The sequence below is a fragment of the Oratosquilla oratoria genome, chromosome 17 (genome assembly GCF_046742065.1).
Source record: "Oratosquilla oratoria isolate Oo_2021 chromosome 17, ASM4674206v1, whole genome shotgun sequence".
In the NCBI taxonomy this organism is placed as follows: domain Eukaryota; kingdom Metazoa; phylum Arthropoda; class Malacostraca; order Stomatopoda; family Squillidae; genus Oratosquilla; species Oratosquilla oratoria.
This window is the reverse complement of record NC_134793.1, coordinates 10,232,211-10,251,307: the sequence shown is the minus strand read 5'-3', so window position 1 is coordinate 10,251,307 and position 19,097 is coordinate 10,232,211. Positions and strand designations below refer to the sequence as shown.

The 19,097-nt window shown below is 43.6% G+C and overlaps 1 protein-coding gene across 5 annotated transcripts in view; it reads left to right on the top strand.

Moving 5' to 3' along the window:
* Window positions 1-7,129: 7,129 nt before the first annotated feature.
* Synd (protein kinase C and casein kinase substrate in neurons protein Synd) overlaps window positions 7,130-19,097 on the top strand; it is a 336,406-nt gene continuing 324,438 nt past the window's right edge. For all 5 annotated transcript variants that reach the window (XM_076200369.1, XM_076200374.1, XM_076200373.1 and 2 more), the window contains exon 1: window positions 7,130-7,316. The gene's annotated coding sequence lies outside the window, so the exon portion shown is untranslated. The remainder of the gene's footprint in view (window positions 7,317-19,097) is intronic.

Below are 19,097 nucleotides of genomic sequence, written 5' to 3'. Positions count from 1 at the left end.
ATACGTATACCAAAGGTTTTTTCCTCCTTACACGGGAGGTAGCCAAAAAGCAAAAGGCATAGAAACCACTCCACCCATTCCAACCCCTACACACTCCACTCCCCTCCACCCTCTTCCCTCCCTCTCATCTTGGCACCTCCTGGATGACGGGTCATCCCTGCATCCTGTCCACTGTATATGATATATATATATATATATATATATATATCGAAACCAGTATAAGTGGCAGAGATGCACCTCTGTTTCTGGATGCCTCATATTACTCCTTGTGTTTATCTCGTTTATGGACCAAGCAGTGAGAAGGAAGTGGAGCAACGGCGGCATGCAACTGAAAACGCAGTTGTGCTCTTGTGCGTCGCGTGAGGATGTAATACCTTTGGAAGAATCGAGCTCATAAATATTATTACACTTTGGAATGGCATGCAAAGAGAAAATGGCTCAAAAGTTAACTTTGCAAAAATAGAATTACAAGTTATCGGGAGAGAACAAGGCAGGGCCGGCACAAGCCAGTATGGTGCCCTGAGCAGGATTCATTTGGGGGTCCTCTGATTGCCACTACCACCACCACCGGTGCTTAACTATTAACTTTGGTTGATCAATTTATGCAGTGTATGTTCTAAATAGGGTTTCAAGAATTTTTATTTTCCAATTTTAATTAATTTGATATTTTCCAAGCGATCTTGAGGGCCCCAAGCAGTCGCTTAGTTCGCTTATGCCTTGGGCTGTTGCTGGAACAAGAACTAAACATAGAAGGTTTTGGTATTATGTATCCTTGTATTTTGCATTCTATTCACGTCATGAAACTCGTGACTGCCCTTCCCACACCCAGCCAGGACATCCCAATGTCGAAAGAGCCCTCATTGCCTAAACGTCACCTGACCAAGTGCTTTGCTTAGTATAGGCTGATGTAATACTTAGTGTCCGAGATCGATAGAGTTGGGCGCTGCTATTTATATAATGTAACTATCAAGATCCTTCATTGGCGATTGAGCCGTGTGGGTTCACCAAGCCAAGTACCTCACGGTCTTTGTAGCACAAATGTACAATACACAAATATTGTATAGTGACCTTTGATTATGCCTCATTGATCATCCTAACATGTAATCAAACACGGATGCAATTAAAACGATTCCCAAATGTTACCTACTAGTATTTAGGCGTAGGAGTAGCCTGTGGTCAAACAACGAATCATGAAGGAGCTATAGACGACTGAATGGCAAATTACAATAGAATTGGGGATCTCTTTAACCCTCTCCTCAAAGACAGACATGCCCTAAGGAAGGTGGACGTGAGTGTACATAAAAACCCAAATGCGTCCCGTCTCAGTTCCGAGTCTAGGACATTGACATCAAAGACCAGGAGTAAAATCCAGAGAACTGTGATGAAAGGTCCTACACATCGCCAAAACAAAACATGAAGAGTGAAGACATCAGGAGTGAAATGAATGTTGCTTCTACCCTGGTCGTCGTGGAGAACGCTCAGTGAAGAAGATACGGGCACATAGTGTGAATGGAAAAGGACAAAATTCAAGATTGTTGGTTAAACTAACGCCCAGGGGTATGTGGCCCTTTGTGTCCCCCACGCCAAGGGATGGATGGAGATTGTCAAGTATGTGCTAAAGGAACATATGACCATTCCTGCAGGACGTGGTGAGATATCGATCGTGCAAAAACCAAGCCATCTCAAGAAGATGGTGATAAGATGAGGGACTCTTCTGATATCACCCACAAGATTTTGCACTTTTTCTTCTACCTCAGACACTGTTTCGAGAACTTCAAATCACTACCGATACTTTTCGCTTGCCTTAATTGAAAGGGAGTAGTTCTACTTGACATTTGCATAGCCGATGTGGATCACCCTGTACTTATCCCTGTTAACTGGTATCTGCCAATTTTCTGATCATCTAACCTCAGCCCCAAGTTGTACAACATTCTCCACCGAATACACGTTTTCGATACCTTACTAGTCCAGAATATATATCATTGATATAAGTAATGAACAACTAAGGGTCCGCTACTGATCTCTGCTGCACTCCACTATTCACTGATGCCCATGCTGACGTATCGTCGAACAGAAAGCCAGTCTTTAGTGTGATCCTATATCTTATTACATTACTCGTGGGTCTCACACTTAATATAAGTTTTCCATGGGACACTTTATCGAATGCTGTCTGAAAACCAAGGAAAAGAATACTGCCTTATGTGTGTCATTCTCTCGCATCATTTCATGAAAGAAGTCCAGTAAGTTCGTGAGACATGACCGCTTCCTATGGAATCCATGCTGAAAGTCTACACGTATGGGATTCCAGGTGTTCCAGAATTCTGTAAGTGACAGCGCCCTCGTTAAATGCACCCACCACAGACATCAGCTCAATCGAACGATCATTTCCCACACATTTCCGATCCCCTTTCTGGAAGAATGGTGTCACGTGGGCCACCTTCCAGTCCCTTAGAACCACACTAGATTCCAGGAATTTGTGGAAGACAGAAGATAAGTATAGGGGTCTCTCCCCTAAACACACCGCACAGGATTGCAGGAAGAAGCCATCTGGGCCGGGTGACTTGTATGGGTTGAGTTGACTTAACCTGACACAGATCTCTTCCCCCGTGCAAGGCGATCCGTCCCCGTCACAATTTCTCGTGAAAACGGGAGAAGAATGATCGTTCGTCGCATTGGTGATCTCCAGGTTTAGGGCACACATTGTACCATGCAGTCCTCCCGTTGCCCTTGTTTTATTGTTTCTCTATACTGTACATGTGTCAAAAGAACTCCGTATTCTCTTAGAAGAAGGATAGAGAAGACATATGGAGAGAACGAGTGGAGAGGCAAAATAAGGAGAGATAGGAAGCATATGGAGAGAGCGAGAAAAAAAGAACAAATGGATATATAGACACGAGGTGGAAAGTGAGAAAGAGAGGGAACACAGGGATAGAACGATTGGGAGATAAAGGACACAAAGAGAAAGGGAAATAGTGAGAGTGAAAAGACAAGTATATATAAGTAAAAGGAGAGTACAAAAGGATATGAATAAAGGGAGGAGAATGGATAAAATGAAAATGAGGTAGATAAAGAAAAGACAAATGCATATAAAGATAGCGTAAGAAAAGGCTTTCATAAAAAAGAGAGAAAATGTAGATAGGAGGACAAACGTAAGGAGAGAGAGATGACATGGATAGAACGAAAGAGAGGGAAATAGAAAAAGGAAAACGAAAGGACACATAGGACAAGTGGGGAGAGATAGACTCATAAATGGGGAGGTGTGAGTGTAAATCCACAACTTGGTGCCCCTTTTATATTACTCCTCCTGATGTTTCTCTCCTGCTCACGCACGTTCTGAGTGTTGCAGTTCCAAGGTGCAACATTCTCGGGCGGCTCTGTTGCAAAGTCAGATATGGGCTGCGTACAACCACGGGGGACCCATATGCAATAGGGGGAGGGTACAAAAATTCCAAAAACGGGGCACTTTTTATTTTTTACTTATTTGTTTCTTTGTTTTATTTTATTTATTTTTTACACTTATTTATTTCTATTTATTATTGTTATTTTATTTATTAATTTTTTTGTTATTTCTAAGAAGATGGGTTTCTTTGTAGCTCCTTGTTCAATTGTGAGCAAGACCCCGTTGTGAGGAGGTTAGTGGATTTCTTATATTGGAATTACATGAATATGAAAAATATGTATACAAATAACGTATTTTCTGTTATAAGGAGGTGGCCGAATTAAACAACACACACACACACACACACACACACACACACACACACACACACACACACACACACACACACACACACACACACACATATATATATATATATATATATATATATATATATATATATATATATATGAGTGTGTGTGTGTGTGTTTTTTTCACCATTTTCTTGGATCACGTGTTGGACTCGTGATCAACAGCTATTTCCCTCCCGGAAGAGAGCTCATATATGACCGATCTATGGGTAAGGCTGTGACCTTACACGCACACACACACCCAACTCCCCGCCTACAAGAATTGGAGTAACGACTCGCAGTGTGTTTGTGTGCATTTACATAAGTGTAGTATACAGGGAAGCAGCAGCACTCATGGGGTCCCGTCTCCTACTCACCACTTCATCATCCTAGCTTCAAAGTGTGTCTGTGTATTTGCGTGAGGTTGTGGGCAAAACTGCCACAACAGAAACAGTAAGTCCTCTCGTGCTTGAGGCTCTCAGAGTGACGAAGACATTAGCGATGTGGTTTTACACACAGACGCGTACACTGACCTTACATAACCTCAACTAAATTAATCTGTCGAATTTTTCTCAACAGTTTACTCGTTCAGCATTACAAATACCCATGACTTAAATTGACATTGTATATGTCTAAGATCAAACATGAATACATTCCTCTGAAGCCGATATTTTGAATGGACTTCAGACTCAGGTTCTGCCAAAACAACATGGTGACCATTTTGTGCTTTATGTCGGAGAAAGTTCTCCTGGGTACTCCTTACACTATGTTTGTGAGAGGAAAACTTTGTTTATCTTTACTAGTTCGTCATTTGTAAAACATATGGCCCCTACACGGAGCTTTTTACACAATACTTATAACACCTTGATTACTTGGCTGACATATCTTTCTGGATGAGGATTTCTCATTATATATACTGTATATATATATATATATATATATATATATATATATATATATATATATGTATATATACATACATACATATACCAAGGACTTTTTCCCCTTACAAGGGAGGTAGCCAAAGTCAAAGCCATAAATCCAGTCCCATCCACTTCATCCCCCACAAACTCCACTCCCATTCACCACCCCTCCCTTCCTCTTTTCTTGACTCCTCCTGGATGACGGGTCATCCTTGCATCTCGCCCACTGCCCTGGGTCAGAAGCAATGCAGCAAGACACAGCACATCCACAGCAAGGCCACTTCGGCGACTCCCCCATCTCCGTCCCTTCATACAGAAAAAAAAAAGAAGACTGGGAGAAATCCCTTCGCGCTGTGTCAAAATATCATTCACACATACTCCCTCACTTTCATCCCCCACTCACACTCTTCCATGCATCACAGCACCATCCATGCACAACCATTCTCCACTCACCCCTATATTCTGCCTTCTCCCTTCCTCAACAGACATTCCCCTCTTTCCCAGTGCCCCTTTTACCCCATCCATCCATCTCATACTTGGTCGCCCCATCATGTTCACTCCTTCCACCTCTGCCTTCCACACCTCTTTTGTTAATCTTTCTCCACTCATTCTTTCCATGTATCTAAACCATTCCAATACTCTTTCATCAAGCTCCCTTTCCACCCCCGCTCTCATCCTCACCTCGTTTCTCACTCTATCCAGCCTAATAACCCCTACAATACTTCTCAGGTATTTCATCTCAAACACATTTAAACTCTTCCTCTCTTATGTTCCATGTTTCTGCCCTATACACTGTCGGCACATTCACTCCTTCATACAATGACAATCACCTCTTAGCATCCATCTCCAAATGTCTATTTTTATTACACTTTTGAATCCCCCAATATATTTACTTACTTCCCTCAATCTACATTCTACCTCCACTTCCACTCCTCCCTTTCCCGCCACATACATACATACATACATATATACAGTAACGTGCACGGACATTGCAAGGGGCAGGTGCTTTGGGCTGGAAATTGGGCACTTCACTCTTTTGTGTGTGTATGTGTGTGTGTGTGTAAACTCTGTGCAACACCATTTTCCACATTATAATTTTTGAATGGTAAGAAAATGGAAAAAGCCTGTGAGAAATCACTTTTCATTCATTTTTATATATATTGTGAAGGTCACTTTTGAGGCACAGGGCAAAGGGGCAGGTGCTCGGGCACCCCCAGCACCCTCCCTCTGCACGGGCCTGCACACACACACACACACACACACACATATATATATATATATATATATATATATATATATATATATATATATATATATATATATCTATATATATATGTGTGTGTGTGTAGGAAACACAAGTCTTAGTCTGAGATTATTCCTGACTAGTTTCGTAGATGAGCTTTTCCAAGGGATTTCAAAACACTTATCTGCAAAACTGGTCTGGAATAAACTCTGATCAAGACTCCTGTTTCTTGTTCCCACTCGTCAACCTGTCAGGATGTAATTATATACACTTATTAGTCTGCCCTTCAGCTGAATAAAATCGCCTGGCGACAGCTAGAATAAACTACATATTTCAGTCTCATATTCTCATAACAAGGATGAATTAAATCTATGGAAGTCGTAAAGCGGTGAACGGTTTTGTTTCTTAGTTGTTTTTTCTTCTAAAATTCACGTCTGAATATTTTACTTTTCTATATACATTTGTGTCATTATTATTATTTTCTGTGAACGTTAAATATTTTTAATAACAACGGAATATATATACGAATACTTTTGATCATATTTGGTTGTCAACAAGAGTACGTGGTCTACATGAAAACAGAACCATCAGCTTTGCATACCCTCACAACACTCATCCTTGACCTGATCGTGGGCAGAACACTTGAACATCAACGTACTCCTGTACTGTTTCCCAACCCTAAACACGTAGAGGAAAACAATTTCTGAAATACAAGTTATAATTAGACGTTCTGTTGTTTTGAAATACTGTGAAACGGTTATATTCGAGTCGCTATTGTCAGCAGGAGCAGGGACGAGCAGAACATCACACACTCGGCTGTCGGGCCAGTTTGAAGCTGGACGGCGAGGTACGGTTGGTAGCACTGGGCTGGCACACGTACCATATTCTCCATCACTCTTATCTCTACTGTCCTTTGGTGTAATGATTAAATGTATATAGATAAATAACGCCTATTATAAAGTAACCAAACACTTATATGATGTCGATCATTAATACTGTGTATACTGAGTCAGCCATCATGCATTGATATTGTGAACCGTTAAACATGGTAGTGAATGGAAACATGAAGTAACCATAATCAATTCAAACAGAAGAATAAATTGTATTATAATTTAAGAATATTCATGTAAAACATGCATACAAATATATTAAATATAAAATTCTCCACTTAAAATCGACGTTCCTAGCAGGGCCGCCAACAAAACCCGGCCAACCGACTCTCAGTTTCGTAGCATCCGTGGACGTGGAAGGATATCAAACTCCCTCTCTCATTCTCTTGTGATTACGTGCCCGTTGAATAGATTGATACCAACAAAACTTGATTCCTTGTGTGTGATTTATTCTCCTTGGATTGTTCCTTACATCGTCTCAACAAAACAACCTCTCAGACAGCGGCTGGTAGAGCTGCCAAGTGTGAGAAGGTAAGTACTGATGGGAGGTTTTTACCCGTTGTTCGACAAGACTCCATTCCTCTCACCGCCCTGGCTTCTCCATATTTCCAGAATTTCGAAGAGTACCCCTTAACCGTCTATTCTATTACCGGTGCAGGGATGACTGTTCAGACGGTGTGTCCCTGCTTACACGAATTGTTACCCCGTTGGAATTGGGGAGGGGGGGTTGTCCATTAGGAAGGGTGTGTCGAGTTATTTCCGCATATTTGGGGGGGAAGTTTGGATCCCCTGGGGGGGTGGGGAGGCAGGTTTGCCGGGAGCGATTGGCAGGTCTTGTAAACAATTGGATTCGGTGAGAGTACACTTGCCATGTTGTTAGTAATGCATGAGCCCATGCGTTTGATGGATTCATATACCGTTACCATGTAACCTCCTTCTCCTCCTCATCTTCCTCTTCTTCCTCCTCCTTCTCCTCCTCCTCCTCCTCCCCCTTGAATAAATGAAATCCAGAGGTGTTAGATAAAGTAAAATATTAAAGTTTTTACTTGTACAGGTGTGTTAAGAGTTCGGGGTGAGAATAATTTAAACGGGGTGACTTGGACGTAGGAAATGTGTACATATGAAAGTGTACATGGGTGTGTGCGTTTTATTGTGTACATATGCAAAATTGTGTGTGTGTGTGTGCACGCGCAGGTGTGTGTGAGTGTATGTACACTTTGTGTGCATTTTAATGTGTCAGGTTTCTAATATAACTTGCACGCACACACAAAGAGATTTAATTCTGGTTGGATGTTTTGCCTTTGCTATTTTTGTTTTTGGCTCGGCCAGGGAAAGTCTAGCAGTTCAGAAAAAGGTGGAGCGAATTTAGAATCTTACACTAGCTAACTCGGCAAGAAGTGTTGATGGAAGATGTATTTATAGTTTACAATTTTGAATGATTGTGTAGAAGACGAGGTAAAGAAGTTTGCAGGAGTGACGTGGCAGGGGTGGGTACAGTCGGTCAAAAATATCTCAGACCAAATAAAAGAAATTCTGAATTCGCTAAACTCAAGCTAAGCTAATGTAGCCTAATCTCACCTAACCTATTCTATCCTGGCCTAGCCCAACCCAGTCTAGCCTAGCGTAGCCTCACTCAGCCTAACCTAGGCTCGCGTAGCTTGCCTTAACCTATCAAGCCTCACCCAACCAAACCTAGCCTGACGTAGCCTAACCTAACCTAACCAAACTTAGACTGCCCTGAACCTAACTTAACGTAACCCAGCGTAACCTTACCTTACCTAACTTAAGCAAACAGCCAAACCTAACCTAGCCGCACCTGGTCAACCCAAACCAAACTTAACCTGACCTAATCGAAGGTAGTCTAACCAGGCTGTTAGATTGAGTTAGAAAAGTATTAAAATAATCGTCCCTGGGGAGGGGGAGGGGAGGTGGGGGCAAATACCGTTGCGGATTGAGGATGTCTTCGGTTGGTGATTGGGGTGGGGGGGAGAGGCGATTGAGAACAAGACCAGAGATTGTAAAGTACACTATATCACTGATCGGTTGCGAGATGGTGGTCCTGTAATTGTGACGTTCAAGTTGATTGTGAATCTAGATAAACGAGGCTGGTCTGATTGTGAAGTATAGGGTTGTGATTGTGAGGTTTAGGTACAGTGATTGTGTTGAGCATCGGTCAAGTTGATATTTTACAAGAATGGTTACGACTAATATAGGCCAGCGGTACTTGGCGCCAGGCGATTTTTTCAGCTAAGGGGAATTTAGCCCCCTTTCTTTCTGACGACAGGGCTTTCTCGAACCTTTCTGTGAACCTTCTTGGGTTTGAGATTAATCGAGATGGGCTACAACGCTTTCACACTTTTCCGCCAAATTGCTTTTGCCAAAATCCCATTGCTTCAGGTAAGCCAGCCTCGGAGGCTTTGGCGAAATGCACTTTGGCATAATGGGAAGTGGTGAATGAAACTTGGCGAAAACCAGAATGAAATGAAAAGTGCCACCACATGTGTGTGTGTGTAATATATATATATAATGTGCGTGTGTTCTTGGTAATGTCGTCGAGCTGTCGGGAAATTACTCGTGACTCTAAAAGGGTATTGTGGTAATTGTACCGAATAAGGAAGAGGGTATTGTGTTAGAAAATAAAGCCTCTTGTTGTTTTTCTCGGATGTCGGTAGGAATTGCTGAAATGTGGTGTTCAGAATAGATGAGACCTCTTCTGTGTACAATGCACATAATGTACATTAATGTACTGAGGTGAACGTTATGCTGGATCTTGAGATTCTAGTTAGTGAATATTTTAATTCGTGATTAAAGGAATTGGTACTAGGGAATTACTTGTGGTGGTCCTTGGAGATGGACGTCCGAGAGAATCGTCTCCCCTCTACTTGTCATCAAGTCACCATGATCATCATCACTGTCATCTGGGAGTGTAGCCTTAGGGGGGCTGGCACACGGTCTCTGGACTGACCGACAACTCCTCCTCTTCCTCCAATTTTTCCTACTCTCCTTTTCATCCTCTTTTTCTTTTTCCTACTCGTCCTCCTCCTCATCATCCTCTTCGTTCTCTTCTTCCTCCCTTTCCTTTTTCTTCCTCCTCCTCCTCTTCCTCCACTCTCAGCCAGTATCTTAGTGCAGCACAGACACCAGTCTAACGTCTCTTCCCTGAGAGAAGATTGTGAGATCAAGCAATTGTATTATTGACTGGATAACGCGAGACGGGAAGCGAGGGAGAGGGAGGCCGCCAGGGAAAAGGAGAGGCGATGAGAAGTTTGCAGGAGTAACGTGGCAAATTTTTGCGTATTTGGGAGAGGACTTTGTCTTGCAGTGGACTCAACATGGCTGGTTTATAGATTGATGCATATTTTCTCATGGTGTTCATCTTTGTCCACCACTACATAAATATTAGTGCAAGTGTAGTGTCTGTGTGCTGTGTGTGCACGATGTGAAGATGGAGTACCTAAAAGAAGCACCTGCCTGGCTGAAGGCTTGTCATTGTAGTGCTTCTTTTGCCAGATGTAGGTTCTCTGCTGCTGTACTTGTCTTCCGGGTGCTGTGTACACTTTCGTTGTGCTTCTTGTACATTGGTGTTGGTGATTGTTTCCACTTGTGCTTCGAGTTTTGTCGATTAAATGCCCGCGGCCCCATCGTGGCTGGCAACAGTCCTCAGGCACGTTTCCTGGGACTCTTTCCCCCCCCCCCTTTTTTCTTCTTCTTCTTCTTCTTTCTTTTTTTACGCCTGTGACATTGTTATAGAGTACTTGAAGGAAAGGGAGTTGTCACCGGTTGCCAGCTCTCTTAATAAATGGAGGGGTTATACAAAGGTGGTAAAGGGAGATCTTTCGCCCAGTCCAGGGATCGAGTGTCATCCCCTCGGACCTGCACCTCCCGTGGGATGAGAGGGTGTTGGCGAATTTTGAAGACATGCGACAGGAAGGCGATTCTCTCTGACGTTCGTCTTGCAGGGCTTTGCTTGATTAGGTTGAGGGCCTCAGTTTGAATCTAACCCACGGACGTTACTTATAAGCATTGCGCTCTCTCCCTTTCTCTCTTTATACACACACACACACACACCTTGGCCTGCTCCATAGCTGAATTAGATAGTTTGTGTTAAATTCCTCAAAGTAGACTGTGTGTGTGTGTGATAGATAAGGATAAGGGGTGACGTAACAAAAATCTCTGCAATACAGGAAACCAGTCCTCCCCACATCGTGACCTACACATGGCCTCTCGTGTATATTTTCACTATAGTCTTACCGGTACTCCTGGTTGCGTCACGTGGCGTCCCCAAGAGCAAAGGTCGCGATGCAGTCGTGGGTCGTCACTGTCTGTGGGTCCGTCTGTGGTGTCACGTAGGTGTCAGGCAGGTGTCGGGTATGTGTTAGTGCTTGTGATAATAATAATAAGCAGTCTTAAGTTAAGTGATAGTGACAATATCAAATTTGTGCGTTTGTGGATGTTCACACACACGCACACATTGGAGGATGTGTACATCATAATTTACATACTGTATATTCTACATACACCTACAGACCTGCGTAATAATTCTAAGAAAAAATAAAGGTCAGCCCGACGGAAACGTGGGTCAGTCAAACGGTCAACGGCGCCAGGATAAAGAGGTACCAGTATCCTCGCCGCACCCAGGGGGGATTCCCAGTCCTAGCAGGTGGGGAAGTACTTGGTTACAGGGGTTATCACATTAGACTATTTTTCCTTCCACGAATATGACTTCACTTAGAGAATCTAAACTTGTAAGGACGTTTCAGCAGTATGTCTAACATTCGTATAGGCTTACAATCTCTTAGTACATCATTCAGCTTTGCTATATATATGACGGAAAGATAACAAGATAGTTGGATATTCGAAAAATCACCGAAGTCGTTTTTACTCAAACGAACTGTTGGCGCTAGTGAAGCCCAGTGTGATGACCCCTTAAGCCTTTAAGAAAACGACGTCGTTTACGGTCATCTCCCTTCCGTACCGGACATTTTTTCGTTCCCTGGAGATGCATAAAATCGCTTGACGGCAGCCATTATAAATCAAAATGGCGGCCAAGAGGAAAAGGTGCTAATGGTGAGTTGGGGATTGATTGGGATTAATGCAGTTAATTGATGTCAAGTAGATCACCCGGTGATGAGGTGGGCTAGTTCCAGGATTGGATTAGATTAGTGATTGGTTAGGCCTATATTAATTGATTGGGTTATTCACGGTTTGGATTAGGGGTTGGTTTAAAAAATACATAGGCAAACTTTTGGTGTGTGTGTGTGATTGGTGCATTTACCGAAATCTAAAGGGCCATTTATACGATCAAACTGTTTGTCAAACAAGTGTTTGAAGTGGTGGTGGCTATAGAGAATTTGTAGAAACGGGAGTTGTCACCGGTTGCCAGCTCTCCTTACAAATGCGGCGATTATACGTGCTTGGCAACCAAATACCCCCATTCACACGGTCAAACATCACTTCAAACACTTGTTTGGCAAACCGTTTGACAGTTTAAATGGTCCTCAAACCTGCCGAGGAGAATGGAAATGAATTGGTGCCACTTTTGAAGTCTGCTGTGCTTGCTCAGCTGTTGCAGCTCACAACAGCTGTGTACCGCTGCGGCAGTGCGCGGAAGAGGGAAGGGGGGGGAGAGGGAGTTTGGTTTGCGGGGTGGACGGTAACTTGACTGCTTACCCGTCCAGACTCCCGTCTCCTCCTCCCGTATCCCTCTCCCGTCGTCTACTCCTGTCTCCTTCCGTACCCCCCTCCCGTCTCCCCCCTCCCGTCTCCGTCCACCTTTGTCATATCCTTATCATTTTTTATGTCGACCTTTTTTCCCTCACATTCCATCCCCCACCCTACTCCCTCTCCATCTTCCCCCCAGTCTCTCTCCTCCCTTCTCTCCTCACCCCCTCTCCCTTCTCTCCTCACCCCCTCTCCCTTCTCTCCCAACTCCCTCTCCCTTCACTCCCAACTCCCTCTCCCCTCCTGTCCCTACTCCCAACTCCCTCTCCCCTCCTGTCCCTACTCCCTTTCTCCCTTCCCCTCTTATCTCCTGGGATCTATCTTCCCCCCTTCCCCCCCTTCTCTCCCCCGGTGCTCACAGCGCCTCCGGGCGCATCGTCGAACAGGTAGGACAGGTCGATGGGTCTGGGCAGGTAGGGAGAGCAGGTGGGGGAGGTCTGTGTGGGTATAGGCCTATGGCCCATCTATATATATATATATATATATATATATATATATATATATATATATATAAACAGATTGACGACCTTTTGCTGAAAATAGACACACACGGAAGTTAAAAATATAAACATTAACGTGATTGATATAAAAGTTTTAATGAGAACTTTTTAATTTGATTGGTGAAGAGGTTTTTTCGCCAGGTTAGAAAAATCGGAGGGTGTGGTTGGGTGGCTGTTGTTGGGTAAAATAGGCCCAAACGCGCCGACTCGAGTAGGCGGGTAGGTCACTGATGAGCTGGTGGGTTGGAGGGTGCGGTAGGGAAGGGAGAGGAAGTTGTGATGGCCTCTTGTGTGGTTGGGAAAGTACGCTAGTTGATTTGTTTCTCAATGGGTCCTGTTTATGGCTTGGGAGCTAATACAGTAACGTAAGCTAACCTAGTCTAGTCTTTAACCTACTGTCAGAATCCAGTTAGGTTAGGATACGATAGGTGAATTTACTAGTTGCTTCTCGTGGCTGACCCCTATCATGTTGGTCATTTGTAAACATTCATGCAGGGTCGATATCCTATTGGCCTTGCATGACCGCCATGCAAAAGCTAAAATGATGCAACCATATCAAACACAATATTAAATTCTGTATTGTACATTCGCCATATTATGCTTAATTACTGTTATTGTAATTATTATTATTAGTCTAATAATTACTAAAAGGGAGAAAGTATGACACCGGGGTAATAATGATAGTAATGATATTAATAAGTAGTAATGCCAATATTATTGTTGTATTGTTATATTTTGTGTTATAGTATGTATGCAGCTAGCAACACACACACGCACAGACTGTCATTGGTTGTGTTCTTCCCCTTGGAATTCCAGATAGTGGCATTCCCCCCAAGGGTTGGGACAGGTCGTGAGGTCCCCCTTGGGCGAGGAGCTCCTCGGGATGCAAATGACGAGTTAGTGATGAGAGTAAGGGTCGGTCTTGTGAGTTGGTTCGTTAGTGTGTGGACGACATCTAGACGGCATGACAACAGATTAGGGTATTTTGTCGTCTTAACGTTTCATAAGAACGTTGCAAGGTTATTGAAAGGGAGTTAAATAGTTTACCCGCATTTGTGGTGGTTATTTTGAAGTCATAGGTGCTAATAGAATGGAGTGGGTTATGTTGATAGAGTTATGGCGTGGGTTTAGGGGCACGGTGTCGTCTTGCAGGCTGCGCGCATGCGCAAGACGGCGACATGACGTAGTGTCGTCTGACTTGGCGGCAGAGAAGGGCGCCTTCCTTGGCAACTCCGACAGACTGTAGGTCGGTTGACTCGATTGGACTGCCCCTTCTGCTGCCTGACCTTGGGCTGACCCAGCACCGGGTCTGGTCTGAGTGTTTATGACGCTGTAGTAGGGTCTGACGGTTGGGGGGTGGGATTTTGAAATTGGGCGCCATCTTGGTTCTGTCCAACTTTCCCTCCCTTTTTTTATGCAAACGCGCAGGAAGTATTCTGAGAAAGGTAAAAACATTCTTTTTAAAACTTGACACAAGTCAAATGCTTTAACCATGCCCACGCGCGCCCGCGCGCACACACACACACACACACACACACACACACACACACACACACACACACGGGACACCACGAACGTAGCTCCCCTTCCCGCAAAATACATCTAGGTAAATACACACACACATACGTGTAAACGTCACCTATTTCAGGTATGACACTTGTCACGCCCCACCATCTCCGAATATTTATAAGAGGGTGTTGTCTTGCTTAACCACCTCTCTTTGCGGCTATTGGCTGAATGAATTATAGATAAGTAAATTAATAAATAGATACAAAATCCGTATTACTTTGTCGCCTCTGCCTCGTCCTATTGTGACTTAATCGACATATCTTACCGTACACATTAATAAGACCAGAGCATAACCTAACCTAATGTAGCCCATCTTTAAACTAACCTAACGCGAGCTGATATAACCTAATTTATTAATAATAAGCTTACCTCAGTCCAGCCTAATGTAATGTAACCTGACCAGAGATAGTTGTATCTAGAAAGCAGGTTATAATTTGGAACGTATTAGTAGTAGTAGTAGTAGTACTAGTACCCAGGCAATGGGAGTTAATGCACGTTACAGGAACTCCTAACTTACAACGTACTAGCGACGTCACGCCTTGGTTGTGAATAACAAAGTTATATCTTACTAAAAGAATGACGTCATAGTAGTTACATCAGTTCTTGAGATAATCCTAGTCAGGCTTTTAAATCTAGTAAAATGATATAAAATCTAAATACGCAGATTCTTTTCACATTTGTTGAAAAATATCTCCAGAGCCGACATGACGTCACGTCGTAGTCCGTCAGGTGTTATGTGATTGGGGGACCCGGACAAGGCGACATGACGTCACTCGTAAGCCCCGCTCCTCTGCACGTGGAGGGATTGTTTACTAGGAATTTGGGTACTGCTGTTGCATACCTGTATATTCTCTCTCTCTCTCTCTCTCTCTCTCTCTCTCTCTCTCTCTCTCTCTCCCTCTATCTCTCTCAGAACATTTGAAGAAATCTCTCGCGCGCACACACACACACGACTCGTGGCGCAGTGGTAGAGTTCCTGGCTGCCACTACGGTGGTCCGGGTTCGAATCCCGCCTAGGGCTGAAATAATTTCAGCATCGCTGCGCTACGGGTCGTTACTCCAACTCTCGTGGGCGGGGAGTTGGAGGGTGTGCGTGTAAGGTCACAGCATTACAGTCCATAGATCGGTCATAAACGAACTTTGAGCTCTCTTCCGGGAGGGAAATATGTCAATCACGAGTCCAACACGTGATCCAAGACCATGACGGTGATGCACACACACACACACACACACACACACACACACACACACACACACACACACACACACACAAATTAGACAACAATAGTATGTGCAAAAACCATACAAGAATTTAAGAACAAACTAGATGCTGGAAGATACAAAGACGGGTCACTACGAGCATATCTCCCCTTGTAATACAACTAAGTAAATACAAGTAGGTAGATACACACACATACACGTAAACACTGAGGATGGAAACGCACACAACAAAGAAAACACCCAATTGTCGATCCCATTATTTTTTTGCGCTCAGCTCTCAGTGTCCTTTTGGGAAGGTCGGAGAGACGCCTCTCCCCTCCTCCTCCACCCCTCTGCATCCTCTTCCCCCTCCCTCCTGCTTCCTCTTCCCACCTGCTTCGCTCTTTCTCCTCCTTTCTACGTCCTCCTCTCTTCTACTCTTCTCCCTCCTCTCCACTCCCCCCTTTCCCACTCCTCTCCATCTAACCCTTTTACCCTCCATCTTCTCCCCCCTTCCACCTTCCCCCTCCCCTTTCCGCCTTCTTCCCCCTTCCTCTTCCACCTTCGTCCCCTCCCACCCTCTACCTTCTTCCCTCCTTCCGCCTTCTTTCTCCTGCTCCTCCTCCCTCTCGTCCCTCTTCCCTCAACTCCCCGCTTCCCTCACTCCTCTCCCTCCACCTCCCTCCCTACTCCTCCATCCATCAGCCAAGCACGGGGAAGGATTCTTGCCGAGACGATTGGGAGGGCGGCGGCCCAGGGCGGTGTCGAGGGCGACACATCTTGGCCGGGCAAGGAGGCGGTTGGGAGGAGGAGGAGGGATATGAGTGAAGTGAAGGGTAGTTGGAGGATAGGGTCTTCGCTGCTTCTTCTTCTTCTTCTTCTTCTTCTTCTTCACCACCATCATCATCATCATGGCGATTGTGTGTCTGTTGTGGGTGTGATCCTGTGTGTGTGTGTGTGGAGGGGGTTGCAAATTCAAGACAAAATCGAGTCTCAAGACCATGATCACTGTTTTGCGCTCCCGCTTCTGTCGCTGCGTAAATGCTCTGCGTTGATTATAAGATGTATGTATGTGTGTGTGTGTATATATATATATATATATATTTTTTTTTTTTTTTTTTTTTTTTTTTTATACTTCTTCTTCCTCCTCGGTTCTCGGGAGTATCTTGAAAGGTATCTTGAAAATAACGAAAATGAACAATAGCAATAAACATTAATAAAAATAAATTATGATATTAAATGATGATAAATGTGGGTGGAAGGAATGTTCGAGAAGTGTGTCAGGTCAACCGAGGAGTTGGACCTGAGAGCCAGGAGGACTCCAAGAACTTGGGAGTGCAATCTTGATGCGCACCGAGACTCTGACGGCTTATCTCGGGTGAGGAAAACAAACGTCTTTATCTCTACACAGAGACAAAAGCGAAGTGAGGTGCTGATAATCTTTATATCAACAACGAAACCCCTCCAGGACTGTTTTATTTAGCTCATAAGGGGTCTCGATCCTTGCAGGGCTTCATCAAGACTGGGTCCGCTCTGTCAGGTGTATAAAAAGGGTAACTTGTTAGCCAGATAACCATCGTCCACGCGTGTCACTGTTGAAGAGGCCAGGTCAGGATCATAGGAGGAGGGGGTCCGTAGTGGTTTAGTGCGTAGAGGGCCTGGCCCGCGGTACGAAAATGTTATGATATTTATTTATTTGTTTGTTTGTTCGTTTATTTTTTTCACCCATTTTGATTGTGATTTATTTTATACTTGTTAATTTGTTTATTTATTTATTATTGTATTATATTATTTTATATAGTACATATACCAAGGATTTTTTCCCCTTACCTCCCTTGTAAGAGGGAAAAAGCCTTGGTATATGTACTATATATTTGTTAATTGATTTGTTAATTTGTTTATTGATATCATATTAATGATATATATATATATATATATATATATATATATCGTAAAAAGTATGCCTACGCATGGTGACGATCGGCTGCGGCATGTGTGCTAGGGCTTCCAAGGCAAGTCAGCTGTTGCCGGTGGCCTGTGCAACCGATCCCAGGTCATCCAGGTCGTAGTAATTGAGATCGAAACCAGCGCGACACAACGGGAGGGGCTGGAACTGCACGAAAGGTGACTGTTAGTCTAGGCGTGATCACACTGGGCTATTTTTCCTCCGACTGTTGGAGCAGAATTGCAGCCTGCAGCTTTCGGGAAGGAATCTGAAATGCTGCTGCAGGATTCTCTCTCTCTCTCTCTCTCTCCAGCATATCAAATGACGTTCTGTGTAAAATATCTAGAAAATAAAATAGTTTTTCCATAATTATTTTACGGCGGAAAAAGTGCTGGAGGTGGGCGGTAGGCTACCGCCGATGAGTCGGAGGTTGGAGGAAAAATAGCCCAGTGTGATAATGCCTTTAAGGAGAAAGTCTTCTCGTGTGAGACTTAATGAGAATGAATTGAATTGGTGCAATTAAGAGATAAAGATTACGCTATTGTTTTTTTGTTTTGTTTTTTAATAGAGTATGTAGTTCAGCTCAAGGTTTTGTTCATAAACCTTTCACTACATTGAATAAAATCGCCCGGCGGCAGCTAGGATAAAGATGCATTTCATCTTTAGTGGAAAGGCTGAAGGTATACAAAACTACTGATGCAAAAGTTATTATTATTATTATTATTATTATTATTATAACAATTATTTTATTGCTATCGTTATTGGCGACTATTAGTGATGATTATTATTGTTAATTGTTATGAATTAATGTGCAATAAGTAGAGCTAGGTGAAAGAGAGAGAGGAAGGGGAGGGTAAATGATAGTATTACATTTTAGCCTGTTTTTAGGGAATCCCTTAATCATAGTCGTTCCTTTAAAAAGCGCACCCGTTTTTGAAGTTGCTGTTATTTGTTACTCATGGTGAATGACAGTAAACCTTTTAAAACCTGTATCTCTTTCCTTCTCACATCCTTGTCAGGTTCAGAGCCCCGAGATGAGTGTGATTATGGTCTTCGATCACGTGTTGGACTCGTGATTGATAGATATTTCCCGGAAGAGAGCTCAGAGCTCGTATATGACCGATGTATGGGTAATGCTGTGACCTTACGCGCACACACACACACACACCCCAACTCCCCGCCCACAAAAGTTGAAGTAACGACTCGCAGCGCAGCGATACTGAAATAATTTCACCCTTGGGCGGGATTCGAACTCGGACCGCCGTAGTGGCGGCCGCGATCGCTACCACTGCGCCATCGAGTGTTTGTGTGTGTCGAATAAAATTGTTTGGTGACAGCTAGAATAGTAAGAAAATGGGTAGGGGTAGTTTATTATTA